This window comes from Lactuca saligna, chromosome 7 (assembly GCF_052625555.1).
Source record: "Lactuca saligna cultivar CGN05327 chromosome 7, ASM5262555v1, whole genome shotgun sequence".
Classification (NCBI taxonomy): domain Eukaryota; kingdom Viridiplantae; phylum Streptophyta; class Magnoliopsida; order Asterales; family Asteraceae; genus Lactuca; species Lactuca saligna.
In genome coordinates, this window is record NC_136423.1 from 73,657,274 (window position 1) to 73,673,772 (window position 16,499).

At 32.8% G+C, this 16,499-nt stretch overlaps 2 non-coding genes across 2 annotated transcripts; both read right to left on the reverse strand.

The window, feature by feature from the left end:
- Window positions 1-584: 584 nt before the first annotated feature.
- On the reverse strand, window positions 585-656 carry TRNAC-GCA (transfer RNA cysteine (anticodon GCA)). The gene has a single exon. It is a non-coding gene; the product is annotated as a tRNA-Cys (tRNA).
- Window positions 657-8,356: 7,700 nt separating this feature from the next.
- TRNAC-GCA (transfer RNA cysteine (anticodon GCA)) lies at window positions 8,357-8,428 on the reverse strand. Its single transcript has one exon. It is a non-coding gene; the product is annotated as a tRNA-Cys (tRNA).
- Between the last annotated feature and the right edge of the window lie 8,071 nt (window positions 8,429-16,499).

Sequence of the window (16,499 nt, forward strand, 5' to 3'; positions counted from 1 at the left end):
GTCTGTTATGAGTTTTATTTCTTACTTCAACCACACACAAGGAAAAACGCATTTGATGATCCTTATGACAATGTATCTTTTGTTGAGTAAGAAAGACATTTTGTTTCTTATGTGAATAATTTTAATTTTTACATTAGAAACTACATTCATTTTGTAAAAATAAAACCCATTCTTTTTTCTTTTTTTTAAATTCGTCAACCCAACCAACATACGGGTATAACACTAGTTATGTTGTGTTATCGGGGAGAATTAAGAAGTCTTTGCGGTGTTGAGTTAATGAAAACCAGGTTAAGTTTAATTAGTAGTCAATTGTTTATTGGTATCAAACCGACGCATATAATAAGGACAGATATTCAAGACTTTATTTTCAATTATAATAATTTGTGATATAAGATGCTGTAATTTAATGTTTGTAATTAATAATATTTTCAAAATCAATAAATTAGAGGAAGGAATATGTTTATGTTTCTTTATTAACGAGATAATATAAGTTCTGAAATGGTTTATATAACATTTTAAGTTTCCGTAAGCAGCAAATGATGGTTGATTTGAGATATGGGAGGGGTTTAAAAAAATTCAAACAAAGGGCCCAATCGGGTTCAAACCAGTGACCTCTTGATCTGCAGTCAAATGCTCTACCACTGAGTTATGGACCCATTTTGATGGTTATTTGAAGCATTGATTTATATTATTCAACATTAGAAAATAAGAAGACTGAAAGGTGTTGATAGATCAAATTGGAGCGGTTTGAAATATCCCTCAAAATATCCCCTTTCTTTGCTTTTTTTTTCAAGTAGTTAAATATCTTTCAAGTCACATAAGGAATACCAAACATGAATCAAGAAACAATGCCTTCGAGTCCCTAGCATCTATTATTTATTGCATTCTCACAAGCATTGCTGAAATTTTTCCAACTCTAATTACTCGCATTTCAAGTATATCATTGCATGCTTCTATGTTCTTACTTTTTAAATGCATTAAGATTTCAAGTGCATTAATGATATCAAACAACAATTATTGGATTATGGATATTGTGATTAGTGCTTTGAAAGTTTGGTTGAAATTGTGAATATTGTTGGTGGGTTAATGGCTATCAAACATCAAATAATCAATTGGGCAAAATGTTTGAAAGGGTGGGTGAAATTATGAATTTATTCGGTGGGTTAGAGACTATCAAACATTTTTTCAAGTCAAATGTTGTCATCGGACATCCCAAAAACATTAAACATTTTGCTTTTCGAAGAGGAAATCCCAATCGAATATCATTATTCATTAATAGTAAAATAGAAATATCATCCAAGAAACTACATTATATTAGAATGTTTCGAACATGTTCGTTTCAATTGTTATGGTAGTCAAATTAGCCAAACATTAACCTCACGTTGATGTTATAAAATAAAATATAATATGTCATTTGTTTTGTCATTAATCAACCGGGCTAATTCATAGTCTACAAAAAAAAAAATTAAAATCTGGAACAAATAACAATGTACTTGAATGTAAGATGTTATAATAAATACTTCAACGAATGTACATTGTTCCAAATACATTGTGTACAAAACATAAATAACTTCGTAAACAAACGTACAGATCATAGGGTTGATTATTGGTAATGATTTGTCTGTTATGAGTTTTATTTCTTACTGCAACCATACACAAGGAAAAACACATTTGATGATCCTTATTGCAATGTATGTTTTGTGAGTAAGAAAGACATTTTGTTACTTATCTAAATAATTTTAATTTTTACATTAGAAACTACATTCATTTGGTAAAAATAAAACAGATTCTTCTTTTTTTTTTTTTTTAAATTCGTCAACCCAACCAACATACGGGTATAACACTAATTATGTTGTTTTATCTGGGAGAATTAAGAAGACTCTGCGGTGTTGGGTTAATTTAAACCAGGTTAAGCTTAATGAGTAGTCAACTTTTTATTGGTATCAAATCGATGCATATAATTATGACAAATATTCAAGAATTTATTTTCAATTATAATATTTTGTGATATAAGAGGCTGTAATTTAATATTTGTAATCAATGATATTGTCAAAATCAATAAATTAGAGGAATATGTTTTTGTTTCTATATTAATGAGATAATATAAGTTCTGAAATGGTTAATGTAACATTTTAAGTTTCCGTAAGAAGCAAATGACGGTTGATTTGACATATGAGAGGGGTTTAAAAAATTCAAAAAAAGGGCCCAACCAGGTTCAAACCGGTGACCTCTTGATCTGCAGTCAAATGCTCTACAACTGAGCTATGGAACCATTTTGATGGTTATTTGAAGCATTGATTTATTATTCAACAATAGAAAAAAAAAGAACACTGAAAGGTGTTGATAAATCAAGTTGGAGCGGTTTGAAAATGATTTTTACAAAAGAATCACTTATTTGGCATGTTATTAACCTACATAAAAAATTGGGACAAACTTTAAAAGAAATGACCATCTAAATACCAATTAATTGAAACTCGTTATGTTAATTTTTTTCCCATTATGATGGTGTTTCAATAATTATTTAGTTTGTTGAAGATAACTTGTGATTGATGCTTGATAACTAACAGGTAGAGAAATATCACATATTACATGTAGAATTATATTTGTTTGACAGAAATGACATAACTAAATGGATAATACATATAAATCGTCTCGAAATATCGTGAATACTATCTGATGTAAGAAGTCTTGGGAAATATTGTGATATGTACTATTGTAACAAACTAACAATATTTAACATGAAATGATGTCCCTAGATTACTTGATGTTTGTGATAAGTTTTTGGTGTCCTATAGGAGTGTTTCATATGGATTTTCATACGTTGGGGGTAAGGGTGGAGAATAGGAAGGTTAATTGGGTTCCTATCAAGTTGAACATTCTATCATGGTGTATCAAACTAGGGAGCATTCTAATAGACCAAAGATTATCGACTACAAATATGTTCGTATTTTAGTATATATTTTAGGTCATTTTCTTAATATATTTGAATAAAATTATTGTATTTAAGATATATGATACCTAGTATGCTTTGAAATGTTAAATGATAGTTAAAATCGGAACTCGGATGCAAAATGAGGCGAATGGAGTTGAAAGGGAAGAAAAGTTGGCAAAACTGGACAACCAATACTTGCTAAATTTTTATTGGGCTTATAGACCTCTCTTTAGTGTTTTTGCTATATTTAATGACTCGTAACTACTATTAAAGAATTTCAAGATGCCTTGAAAACACGACAAATTTTCAATTGATTTTCATGTTCATGCCAGAATACAAATTCTAATTCTCTCATCGTGGCTAAGGCATTACCATGACGTGGTGGATCAAAAAATTGCGAAAAAAGCCCGTTTAGATCTACATTGTCGTGTACATTAAGGATTCCAGTTTCCATGATGTGGCAATACTTTTACCATGTTGTGGCGACGCTAAAACCTATTAACTAAGCCAAAAATTAACCCTAGTGATATGTCTTAAACCTAGTTTGGTTTTTGTGAATATAAATCTCAGATATGCTATTTTGAGAGTCTAAAAGGCAACCACAAGGCCATTAAGCTAAAATGGAATGAAAATTTCAAGTATTCTAGAATGAATTCATGTTGGGAATCATTCAGTTTGCTTTTCTGATCTACACATAGAATGATCAAGTTAGCATTTTTTACCTCTAATAGAAGCTAACCATTGGAGAATATTTGGATGCAAACGTCCCTCCAAAGACCAAGCCAAGATTCTGTCCAATTTTTCTTCCAAAGTTGCACAAGAACACCCAAAATAGTCTCTTTCTCTCTCTCTCTCCCTCTCTCTCTCTCTCTCTCAATGGATGGAACCGATGTAGGGTTTCTCACAGGGATCTGTGGAGAAAATGGATGCAGAAATGAGGGCTTAAGGCTCTTTAAATAGGACATAAACCCAGAAAATTTAGGTTTCTCCAAACAGATCCAAGTCACCGAGTTGGTATCTCTACTCAACGAGTTGGTCACTAAACCCACACGGCAAAAAAACTCCACTCGCCGAGTTGGGCATCCAACTTGTCTAGTTGCTCTTCTAAGGAACATGAATTTCTCAAATATGATACCTAGAAATGTCACGATGTTACCGCAAGGGAAGTGTTCAAGGAGTGTACCTTGAAATTTAATATTCATTATCATGGAATTGTTTCAAGTAACAAAGTTCTAATGGGACATTCTATAGTATAGTTGGATTGGTCTTTATGACTTTGAACCCTCAGTATGTAAGGTTGGAATTCTAATTCATTTTTAGACAGTGACAAGAATTTTGAATTGTGAAATGAGCATCTTTGGAATAGTGTCCAGGTGATCTGTTCATAAAGGATGAACTAGAAAGAGACATAGTATGCATGTTTATAACATGGCATGACCAATGAAAGTGGTGAGTTGATTACAAGACTTATTATACAATGAGTAAAGTCGAAATTATTTTGGTGATTAAATAATAAGAGTTTTTATTTATATTCAATAGTTTTGAGACCATAGTTAATTAGTTTATTATTGTGTTTCACTTTGCATGTTTTACTTCCTGAATAATTCGATTATTCAAAGCTCCATAGTCGCTCATACTTTAGGAAGTAAGTAGTGGTTGAAGACTGTCAAGAATTAAATTGTAGATTTTCTAAGGGAATTAGACATAGCAATAGAATTACTGCAATATTCATATTTTCTAAGAAATGAAGATTTAAGTATTGGATAAACCTACGCTTTGAGAATTACTTCTTGGATTTTATCATGGCTAATTCTGAGATAATAATGTCTTATGATCTTGAAACGAAGATATATGAGTTATATATTATAAGTAGGTTGTACATCGGTAATGTGTAAACGCATCAGTAGATTGAAATTATAAAACGTATTGTCATGCATGATTTGATGAGTAAAAAATGCAAGCATATGCTTCAAAGTTTATTCGTTCCTTTTACGCTAATGGAAAATGCGATATCTTTGGGCCGCTCAGTGATTTGGTGTTGACTTTTAGTGTTGGGCCCAGCCAGGACTAAATTGATGTGTTCGATTAGAAGTCCAATATCATCACAAATCAGAAATCAGGAGACAATGTAATGGAAAATGATATTCATTCTATTGCATGTCTCATGTTCCGAAGATATCTTGCAGAATGAAGGATTGTATGATCACTTATCTTAGGACACGTAATGACCAGTTTCGTGTTCAAAAAACGACTTTTGGATGCTATAATTTGCTGATCGATTCAGAAGTTATATTACCAATTATAGTTATGGACTTATCCAAGTGGGAGACTGTTGGATTAGGTTTCTAAGTCCATAACTAAAAATGATATATACTTGAATTTATAATGGCACAGTCCTTTTGGGTTGTCGTCAAACCTAGCAATTGGACGTGATTGTTTTAGAGAGAGATTAATTTATTATGTGAATAATAAATTAAATAAATGGTTTGTTAATGTGTTATAAAAATAATATATTAATTAGAAATCATATTATTTAATTAATAATTAATCAGAAATTTATTGTAATTAATTTTAGGATTAATTGGATAATTAAATGTATACGGTCTGTTTTGTTATTTAAGGAAGGCTCTAGATCCTCATGGAATGAGGTGGACAAAGATCTAAAGGGAAACCCTAAGAGATTTCGTCCAACGCCTCTTGGACAAGGGGATTGTGCTGCTTGGTCACCAAGCAAGGAAATCTAAGGTTTATCCCTTGAACCCAAGCTTTGGCACAAAGTTTCCTCAACTATATAAGGAGTCCCCAAGCCCTTGGTTTCATCCATGCCTTCCCTCCACAAGCCTTGGACGACAATCCATCTCCTCTCTCCTAATTTGTTCTCTTGCTAGCTTCGGTGTGATTCTATTAAAGGCACGAAACTTTTAGTGCTTGATTCCAAAAGATCAACAAAGAAGAATTCTTGTTTCTCGTTATAACTACTAATAGGTATGTAATTTTAAACCCTCTAATGTTAATTTCGAAAATACCCTAGGGTTCCCAGGTTTTGTTTTTGATGTACTTAGTTATACGTTCAATAGAGAAAAAATAGATTGTATTTAGGTTGCATGCAAACTTAAAGGTTTTAATTTGATTACCAAAATCCATCACCCTTAATGTATTTTCAGTTATTTTAAGATAATATAACTTAATGAAAAGTTATTGTTATGAACACTTAGATAAAGGACCTTAAAGTTCTAGCTAGCATTACATATTGCATTTGATTTTATAGAACTTATTATTCAAATTTGAATCTTTTTTTATAAACAAATTATTCCTATATTTGTTGATGTCCTAATAATTATTTTGCATTTTTATTGTTATTTTGGAGACTTTGAATATATTGGAATGATTCTGATGTAAACAAAATATGAGAGGAAATAAACTGACTAACCAAGAAATATGGGAGGTCCTCTTGATGTAGTTGGGTCATGGTTGCACATTTTAGGCCTTAATAAAGAAAAAGAAGGTTTTAAAGAAGAGTTGCAAGTGCTAGGAGATATGAAAATAAAGCAACCTTGTGCTCTTGGATAGTGCTTTTGTTTACTGCGGTTTCCACGTATTTAAACCTAGTGAAAGTATATAGCAATTATATGTGTATCCCACTTTTGTTTATTTTCTTTTTAGTTAAAAGAATACTTTAAAATTTTCGTAGCAAGTATTAATATTTATCTTGGTTATTTTATATATTTAATTAATGAGATTAGAATAGAATACGATCTGTAAAAAATAAATCACTTTTTCTCTTGACAACACCTCATTTGTCTGTTGGCCAATGCTTATTTGTTATTTAATACAAGCTTGAGAAATCAAATAAGAAAGGAATCAAAATCTCTCCTTTCTTTGCTTTTTCTTTTTCAGTCATTAAAAGTCTTTCAAGTCATACAAGGAATACCAAACATGAATCAAGAAACAATGCCCTCGTGTCCCTAGAATTTATATTTTATTGCATTCTCACAAACAAGTTTGAAATTTTTCCAACTCTAATTACTTGGATTAAAAGTATATCTTTTTATGCTTCTATGTTGTTACTTTTCAAATGAATTAAGACTTCAAGTGCATTAATAGCTTCAAACAACAATTATTTGATTATGGATTTTGTGATTATTGGTTTGAAAGTTGGGTTGAAATTGTGAATATTTTTTGTGGGTTAACGACTGTCAAACATCAATTAATGAATTGGACAAAATGTTTGAAAGTTTGGTTGAAATTATGAATTTATTTGGCGGGTTAGTGACCATCAAATTTTTTTCTTCAAGTTGTTGTAATCGGACCTCCCAAAAACATTAAACATTTTACTTTTTCAAAGGGGAGATCCCAATTAAATATCATTATTCATTAACAGTAAAATAGAAATATCATCCAAAAAACTACATTATATTAGAATGTTTCGAACATGTTCGTTTTAATTTTTCTGGTAGTCAAAATAGCCAAACATTAACCTCACGTTGATGCTATAAAATAAAATATAATATGTAATATGTTTTTTCATTAATAAACCAGGGTAATTTATAGTCTACAAAAAAAATTAAAATCTGGAAAAAATATCAATGTACTTGAAAGTAAGATGTTATAATAAATACTTCAACGAATGTACATTGATCCAAATACATTGTGTACAAAACATGAATAACTTTGTAAACAAACGTACATATCAGGGGGTTGATTATTGGTAATGATTTGTCGGTTAGGAGTTTTATTTCTTACTTCAACCATGCACAAGGAAAACACATTTGATGATCCTTATGACAATGTATTTTTGTTGAGTAAGAAATACATTTTGTTACTAATCTAAATAATTTTAATTATTACATTAGAAACTACATTCGTTTGGTAAAAATAAAACCGATTCTTTTTTTAAATCCGTCAACCCAACCAACAGACGAGTATAACACTAGTTGTTTGGTGTTATCAGGGAGAATGAATATGAATGAAATAGGGATTGATAGATTAAGAAGTCTATGTGGTGTTGGGTTAATGAAAACTAGGTCAAGTTTAATTCGTAGTAAAATTTTTATTGGTATCAAAGTGATGAATATAATAAGTACAAATATTCAAGACTTTATTTTCAATTATAATAATGTGTGATATAAGAGGTTGTAATTTAATGTTTGTAATCAATGATAATTTTAGAATAAAGAATATAATAAGTACAAATATTCAAGACTTTATTTTCAATTATAATAATGTGTGATATAAGAGGTTGTAATTTAATGTTTGTAATCAATGATATTTTTAGAATCAATAAATTAGAGGAATATATTTATGTTTCTATATGAACGAGATAATATAAGTTCTAAAATAGTTTATGTAACATTTCTAGTTTTCGTAAGCAGTAAATGACAGTTGATTTGAGATATGAAAGGTGTATAAAACAAATTCAAACAAAGGGCCCAACCGGGTTCGAACCGGTGACCTCTTGATCTGCAGTCAAATGCTCTACCACTTAGCTATGGACCCATTTGGATGGTTATTTGAAGCATTCATGTATAATATTCAACATTCAAAAAAAAAAAAAGACTGAAAGGTGTTGGTAGATCAAGTTGGAGCAGGTTGAAAATGATTGTTATAACAAAAAATCACTTATTTGGTATTTTATTAACCTACATAAAAATTTGGGACAAACCTTAAAAGAAATGACCATCTAAGTACCATTTAATTCAAACTCGTTATGTTAATTTTTTCCCATTATGATGGTGTTTCAACAATTATTTAGTTTGTTGAACATATTTTGTGATTGATGGTTGATAACTAATAGGTTGAGAAATATCACTTATTACATGTAGAATTATGTTTGTTTGACAGAAATGACATAACAAAATGGATAATACATATAACTCGTCTCGAAATATAGTGAAAACAAGTTCATGTAACAAGTATTGGGAAATATTGTGATATGTACTATTGTAACAAACTAACAATATTTAACTTCAAATTATGTCCCTACATTGCTTGATGTGTCAGATAAGTTTTTGGTGTCCTATAAGAGTGCTTCATATGGGTTGTCATATGTTTGGGGTAAGGGTGGATAATAGGCGGGTTAATTGGGTTCCTATCATGTTGAACATTCTCTAATGGTGTATTAGACTACAGAGCATTCTCATAGAGGGAAGATTGTCGACTAATGATATGGTCATATTTTAGTATATATTTTAGGTCATTATCTTAATAAATTTGAATAAAAATGTTATATTTTAAGATATACGATACTTAATATTCTTTGAAATGTAAAATGATAGTTAAAGTCGGAACTGGAATGCAAAATGAGGAGAATGGAGCTGAAATGGAAGAAAAGTTGGCAAAACCGGACAACAAATACTTGCTAAATTTTTATTGGGCTGATAGACCTCTCTTCAGTGTTTTGGTTATATTTAATGACTCGTAACTCCTATTAAGGAATTTCAAGATGCTTTGAAAACAAGATAAATTTTCACTTGATTTTAATGTTCATGCCAAAATAAATATTCTAATTCCCGCATCATGGCTAAGGCATTACCATGACGTGGTGGATCAAACATTTGCGAAAAAAGCCCGTTTAGGTTTACTTTGTCGTGTACATTAAGGATTCTAGTTTCCATGATTTGCAAATACTTTTACCTTGTTGTGGCGACGCTAAAGACTATTCACTAAGCCAAAAATTAACCCTAATGAAATGTCTTAAACCTAGTTCGGTTTCTGTGAATGTAAATCTTAGAGATGCTATTTTGAGAGTCTAAAAGGCAACTAGAGGGCCATTAAGATGAAATGGAATGGAAATTTGAAGCATTCTAGAGCGACTGCATGTTGGGAATCATTCAGTTTACTTTTCTGATCTACTGAAAGGCCCAGGTTGGTGGTTTGGTCTAGGCTTTAGAATGTAATGGTAGGGAGTGTGTTAGTAGCATGTTTTTGTTTGGTTTACGGTGGTAATGAGTTTACGGACGTAAACACCTTACGACCGTAAACTCTTCTCGGTCGTGGTCCCTATATATAGAGACGGTTAGTCAGATATTGTGGTTGTTGATGCCTTTAGTGTTCACGGTTTTCCATCGAGTTGTATCATATATTTATTGATATAAAACATGTGCAAGCTTGGTTTATTCTCTTTTCACTTCTGTTATTGCTTTGTGTGTTTTGTGTTTGCTATTGATATCTGGTAAGATCCTTTATTTGAACTTTACAATTGGTATCAGAGCAGAACCAGTGTCAAAGCATTCTACAATCGATTTTGGAGTGAGTTCTTATTGGCTTGAGACTGTGTTAACATTTTTTCTGCGAAAAGGGTTTTTGGTTTCATCGAGAAACTGAAAAACTTGTTGATTACGGCTTAAGCTTACGACCGTAATCTCTGTTTATGGCCGCAATCCCATCACAGTTCTTGGCTCGTATACTTCAACCGTAAAGCTTTGGACCGTGAATCTTCAACAGCATTCTTGAACCGTAAGTTTTGGACCGTATTCCATCTCGACTGCAAACCTTGAGTTTACGGCCGCAAACTTCGGGGTTACAACCGGAAACCTAAATTGGGCAGTAATCTCACTTTAACAGCAAATCAATTTTATTTTAATCTTAATTAATTTATTTCACATTTTTAAACAATAAAAATAGAATCTCAAAGTCAAACTCATTTTCAAGAACTTGATGTTGTTATGGGCACCACTACACGAATTCCAAGGTTAATGTCTGCTGATGGGTTTCCCGAGTGGAAGTACAGAATAGAAAAGTACATAAAAACGAAAGATTATAAGTTGTGGAAATGTGTCATCAAGAATCTAGTCAGAGTAACCACTACAGTTGCGGGGCAAGTGGTTTATAAGAAAATAGAAAATTACACTGATGAAGACTTTGAGAGTGTGGAGGAGCAGGAAAAGGCGTTGGCCATCTTGACCATGGCCTTGTCACCAGACATTGCTCAAGGGTTCAAAGAGTATACGTCGGCTAAAGCTTTGTGGGAAGCCCTAATTGAGGTGTATTAAGGGAACGAAGATATGCGAGAGAGTCTCCAGGACATGCTGTGACAACGTTTTAATATGTTTAATTATGTTCCTGGAGAGATCCTTGAAACACAGCTGCACCGGTTCACAACTCTCAATACATAAATGAGTGTGGCTAGGATTTTCTACACGAAGTCAGAAGTAAACAAGAAGCTAGTGAATGCTCACCCAAAACCTTGGGACATGAATGTAGTTGTCATTAAGAAAACTAAGGATCTCAACCGCCTCTCTCTCGCTAAAGTGATGGCAGTCATCAAGGCGTGTGATATTGATGACAAGCAGTTGGAAATTAACCATGTGAACTCATATTCAGCTGAGAATCTTGGCATCTCCTCTAACAATGCTCTTTCATCTTTTTCTGTTTCTCTTCCCTCTGCAGGTTTATCTTTCAATCAGCCTCCTTCGTAAGCTCAGATTCAAACTTTTCAAACTCCATCGACTTCCTCTGCTTCAGCCATGCCCTTTCGCATAATCAATCATTTATGGCTGCTCAAGCTGCTTCATCCTCAACTGGAGCTTCTTCTTCAAAGGGAAAGGAGGGCAATGATCATATTGCACTTGCTTCGGGGCTTGTCAATTGCTATAATGCGCTTGTAGCTAGGGATCTTCCACCTCAACTGTCACTTGCTGATCTTGATCAGATTCACCCTGAAGACGTTGAGGAGATGGATATTACATGGGAAATTGCCATGGCAGTCTTTAGGGCGAAACAATTTGCCAAAAAGACTGGAAAGAATAACTGGGGGACGAGTGTTGACAAGAAGGTTGGGTTCAGCAAGGGAAAGCTATGATGTTTCAACTGCCACGTGCCAGGGCATTTTGCTCGTGATTGTCCACAAACAAAAGACTAAACAATGATAGGACAATGGTTACAATTAGAAACAATCAAAGTGGTAATGAAATAAAAAACGAGAAGGCTATGGTCACTCAGTCATTTGACTGGGAGGATCAGATGCAAGCCCTCAACCTATCTAGACGTGAAACTGCCAACCTAGCACAAGTTTGTGATGATGCCCTGGCAGAGATTGTGGCAGTTGAAGATAAGATGATGGAGCTGCAGTTTGCATTGATGGTATCCTCTTCTCATGAACCTAATTCAGCCAAGGTAAGTCTTCCATCATGCTCTCAAGCCTGTATTGATTATGTTAAAACTCTGCATGATAAAATTGAGACATTAGGTAGTGAAGTAGAAAATCTTAAGATTCTTCGTGAACTTAATGACAAAATAATAAAGGACGTAGAAGACCTTAGATATGAAGGGTACCAACTTAGAAAAGATCAAAAACCACTCAAAGCTCAATTGGAATAAAAAATTAAGGAATTTAGGAGACTTCAGGAAGAATACAGCAATAAATGTGAAAATTATGATTATATAGTGAAACAGAACGCTCAACTAGTGGCTGATATTGAATCTTTGAAAGGAAAATTTGAAACCCCCAAGCCAGATGTTAGAAAATATGATTTTTCAAGTGAGGTAGTTGCAAAAATGATAGATCACAGTATGCAATTTAAGAAGAATCAATCAAAAGGTCTAGGGTATAACCATGTGCCCCCTCCCTTTAATCATTCATATATGCACAAGCCTTTGTCCAAAGAAAAGATTGCCAATGAACCATTTATGGTTTATGGCAAGTCATCTGGTTTTATTTCGGGAGGATTTATTAATGTTGAAAGTACTAACATTTCTACTTCTCCTACAGATCAATCCTTGAATCAGTCAAAGCACGAAGTTGAAGGATATGTTTCTGAAAATAAAATCGAGTCTAAACCTGAAGCTTTAGTTCACTACTAGAAAAACAGCCTTTTACGACGCTCATTGCGCGTCATAAAAGGCTCAGACGACGCGCAAATGCGCGTCAAGGAAGGCCCTGTCATAAAGGGAGCCGACGCGCATTTACGACGCGCAATTACGACGCGCGTTTACGACACGCAATGCGTATCAAGGAAGGCCCTGTCATAAAGGAAGACGACACGCATTTGCGTGTCGTAACCTTACGACGCGCGTGTTAATGACACGCAATGCGTATCAAGAAAGCCCCTGTCAAGAAAGGCCATGTCATAAATGAAGATGACACACATTTTTGCGTATCCTAAATTTAAATATTTAAAAAAATATATATTTATATATTTATTAATTTTTAAATTAAATTTGCATTTAATGTGTCATAATAGAAATAAAATACCATATACAAAAAAAAATACAATCCATTGCATAAACTTTAATGTCATACAATTCTATTTCTTACAATATATAAATTTGCATTCATCTAATCTACTGTATGTTTCATACTAACAATTGAAATGAACAATACAACACTTGCATTTTCAGCATCTTATCTCTTTCGGCTTGAGCTTTCTTTTCCACTTCTAACTCGAGAGCTGTTCACTTTCATCAACCCTGTAAACACAACACAAAATCACTTGTCATTTTCATTCTACTTTTATTTTTACTAGTCAATCCTTCAACTTTCTTTACTAATTAGATTCACCTGGCACCAAGATTGCTGATGTTTACTAGTCAATCCTTCAATCTATCATATGTAGTATGAAAAATATGAACAATAGGAAATGGAAGTTCAAAATCCTAACCAAAAATCCCAGATATATAACATTATGCCCACCTGGTGCTTGTCCTCCTGACAACACAACTCCTATCTTCAAGGCAGATCCTGATTCATTAGATTCACCTGGCACCAAATCAGAAAAGAAAACCAACCAAACCATTACATTGTTGTGATTTGCATTTATCCCTACAATTTAACTTTAATAGCATTAAAAAAAATATGTTCAAAGAGATCCACCATTGGGGAGAGAAGGAAATGGTGAATGTGTTTCTTGGGATGAATGATACAAGAGAGAGCCTAAATTTATACTAGAGCCTACCTCACTAAACAAGGAAAATACATAACAAGAAAAGATAAGCATTAACTTTACAGCTAATTTACAGCCAATATACAATAAGAGTTTAATGAAAAACTAAATTCCACAGTTGAGAATCACGTAACTGAGACAAGCGGTGGACGCGTGTTCCAAGCTGATCCAAAAGGGCAGATGGGTAATTTCACCAACAAAAAGGGAATTACTGATGAAAAGTGTGCTAACCTTATTTTATAAGACAGATCCTTAGATGAATCTGCTTGACGCTCTTGGCCACGACCACTAAAGACATCTTTTGGGTAAGATTCACGCCATCTTTTCCAAATACCACTCACACTAAACTTTGACATAAATTCAACCTAAAACAACATAAAAATATATATATAAACTTACAATTGGCGATGATAAAGAATTTTACTTAATTCCAAATAACATAAAAGTAATTGCTTACCATGGACCCCGCATAAAGAGGAGCAAATAGTGCATTGAGGAGGCCATGAACATGTACAGATTAAATTAAGAATCAACAAGAAATGTGAAACATTTTTGGAAAAAAAAGGAATTGAAAGTAATTATTTTAATGTTTATTTAAGGATATGGTGTAATGGAAGACAATGTAGAAAACGATCACTTGATGTGTATTCCAAGGCTGTTGATAATGTTTTCACCTAAAATTATGCAGGAAAACAGCAATTAGAAGATCACAGATACGTTTTTTTCTTAAAAAATATACGAATATTTCACAAGTTTGGTTTTTAAAGTATTTTCTTCCAAAACTTTAAATTACCTGTGCTAAAATGCTACTGTGTGTATGAACAACTCCTTTAGGTTTCCCAGTTGTTCCACTAGTATACAAAATCAATGTTGGATCATCGTCTGTATGAATAAGACAATTTTATATTATTATTGTATATGAAATTATATATATATATATATATATATATATATTAAAGAACATGGATATATACCTTTTATGTTATTTGCAAATACATTCTCTTTTTGATGTACAACACCATTATCTACTGCTTGTGAAGTCATAGTAGGAACATTTGGTATTAGAGAAAATTGAGCTGCAGTTTTAGCTGCAACTTTTTGCATAAGCTCCCTGTGATCATCAGTACTCAAAATCATGGACACATCCTTCAAAAGTCAAATTAACAATGTTGTATTATTAGGAGAATAAAATTGTATCTTACAAAGGCCACACAAACTACATTAAAAAAAGGGTATGTTAATTGAATAAGGAGAAAAGAGTCATTTTATTGAATTTCATTTCTTCCTATTAAAGAAATTTTAGCAATATCATCCAAATACAAAGCAATTTCTCCCAAATAAAAAACATAGGAAACTAGAAAAGTTTAAGGTTGTTTTGAGAGCAAACCGAGTCAGTCATGACATGTAACAACTCAACTTCAGGGTAACTGAGTGCAAGTGGAACAGCTACACCTCCATTTAACCATATTGCAAGTACTCCAGCAACAAACTCAGCACAAGGTTTAGCCACAACACCTATTCTAGTTATAAGAATGAAGAAATAATAGTGTTTGGGATCTATGGTGTTGATATTGCAAAGAAAACAAAGGCCCATTTGATTCACATAATCTATTTGGAAGGAATGGAATATGTCAAAGCAATTGGAATCTGAAAGAATTGCAATCTGTTAATTGTTTGGTTGGCAGAAAATGGGAAGGAAATCAATCACAATCCTTTGCTATTTTCTGTTTGATTTGTAAATTTATCAAATAAATGGGAATGTAAATTATGTTAAGGAAGAATGTGTGTGTGTTTTAAAGGGTTTATGAGAAAATTTTAGTCATTTAATGAAGAAATAAAAATAGAACTCAAACCCTACCACCCACCCCAAGAAATGACAAAATCCGTCAAACATTGATTTCTGAAAGAGATCCTGGAATACAGTTCCCTTAGTTTAGCAACCAAAAAAAAAACGGAATTCAAGATTCCAATTCCTTCAGATTCCCACAGAATCCACGAACCAAAACATATGTTCAATATTCATAATCTATGTTTCCACTAGAAGAAACTACAAAAATGGAATTCAAGATTCCAATTCCTTCAGATTCCCTTTATTTTTCTTTTTCTCTTTATTTATCTTTAACCTCTCTATCACGGCCCTTTTCCCTGTCCCTTTCACTCCCAGGTCTTTCTGATCTTGCTTCCACTTCGATGTCGCCTTTTCATCATATTGTTGATGATTTATAACCTGCAAACCATGACAATACATAAGTAGCTCCACTCATCATGGTAAATTTAGAGTTTAGAGGATGATTCCCAAATTAGTTAGGGTTTATGAGTGAAAAAGGAAATATCTTCAAATATTATATGTAAAGAGGAAGAAATAGAAACCTCAGGAGCCATCCATCTGTAACTTCCAGTCTCTGCTGTCATAACTCCCCCTTGACTCAAAACCGGGCAACCCCAAAATCCGCCACCTTTACAACCTAAAATTAAAATGTTAAATTAAATTTAAAAAAACAGAGAAACAATTAAGAAGCTAATAAGTCAAAGTGTAATTAATGCCTTTATAGTTTTTACATTGAGTGTCGATGAGCAAATTTGCAGTCTTGAGAGCCCTATGAATGATGTTGGTTTCTCATTTGAGGCATCCAACTCCTGAGAAGACCTCTGCCTATGGTCAAGAAAAAGTGGAGGAGGGTCAGCAG